The sequence below is a fragment of the Carya illinoinensis genome, chromosome 2 (genome assembly GCF_018687715.1).
Source record: "Carya illinoinensis cultivar Pawnee chromosome 2, C.illinoinensisPawnee_v1, whole genome shotgun sequence".
In the NCBI taxonomy this organism is placed as follows: Eukaryota; Viridiplantae; Streptophyta; class Magnoliopsida; order Fagales; family Juglandaceae; genus Carya; species Carya illinoinensis.
The window spans coordinates 6779696-6781158 of record NC_056753.1 but is presented as its reverse complement, the minus strand read 5'-3'; positions in this window follow the sequence as shown (position 1 = coordinate 6781158).

Here is a 1463-nt window from a genome sequence, read left to right as displayed (position 1 = left end):
ATTGTTGTATCTCACGTAGTGTATGCGTCACAATTGCTGTAACCCCATACTTCGTGTGCCATAGTTGTTGTGAACCCCACGAAACTAAATGTAACTCAACTTCTTGGGTGCTACATGGGTCCCCTAGAGCCATGTGTCCCTGCCGATTATCGCATCACAACACAGGTATCTAAACCAGTTGTGAGTGCGTTAATACATACTCCACAGTTGTTGTGGCCCCATGTATTCTACGTATCATAATTGCTATGTCTCACGCAGTGTATGCATCACAATTGCTGCGACCACGTACTTCATATGCCATAGTTGTTGTGAACCCCACGAAACTAAATGTCTCTCCATTGGCGTTAGTGCTTGGTGCGCTCCGGTGACCTGCTAGTTAGGTCCCCGCCCACTACCCGTTGACTGTATTTCGTCAACTCAGGGGATTTCACACCTATTTAAATACTCCAGCATGAACAAAGGAGTTTCACTAGGATATTACCCCATCCTAGTACTTAGGGTCGTGATTGACATGAATAACTTCACTTGACTGTTCTTGAAATACAAATAATGTACTCAAGATGAGACGTGACTGGAATACGAAAAGACATAAGCCCTGACGTAACATAACGTGACTTGAGCATAACTTGAAAGAGATGACTAACTTGATATAGAACAATTCGTAACATGACATAAACAGGTAACACATAATATTTCATAACATGGTATCACAAGTAACAGAAAATACACTTAACATGACATACATATAATAGATGGCATATTTAACATGATGTACTTGCAATATATGGTAATAAATGACAGAATATCTTGTGTAACAGATGAAAACTCATGACAGAATAAATTCTGTGTAACAGACAAATATGTGATAACTTGGCATGACATGACATATATGATAACACACATATATATACTGTAGTTCCTTTACTTAGCACACATATACAGTAAACTGTTAGTAAGTTAAAAACTAACTTACCTCGATCTCCGCATTTCTTATGAAAGCTCAAGCGCGATCACGAGGAACTGTAATTAGTGATTCTAAAAGTTAGAACTAAATCACTAATAATTTGAAATATGAAAAAAACTAACTTAAGAGTAAAATTTCCATTTTACCCTCTACATGTGGGAAAATGATCATTTTACCACTAACTAAAGGGTTTTGCATGCTAACTCCAAAAATCACCAAAATTTACATGTCTCATGTAAATTTTATCCTAAACTTAAATATCAATTTAGAAAATTTTAAAACTAATCACAACTATTAAAATTCCATAGGGCCAAAATTCCCATTTGCTATTTTCATTGATTTTTGTTTCTAACTTGTTTTGATTAACCTTTTGATCTATGACTTATAAAGATGTGATCTTCAAACCAAACCATCACATGATTTAAAAAGATGTCCTAAAATATATCTATAAGTTTCTAATTCAAGATCACATGGTTAAACATTAACCAAAACATAAATT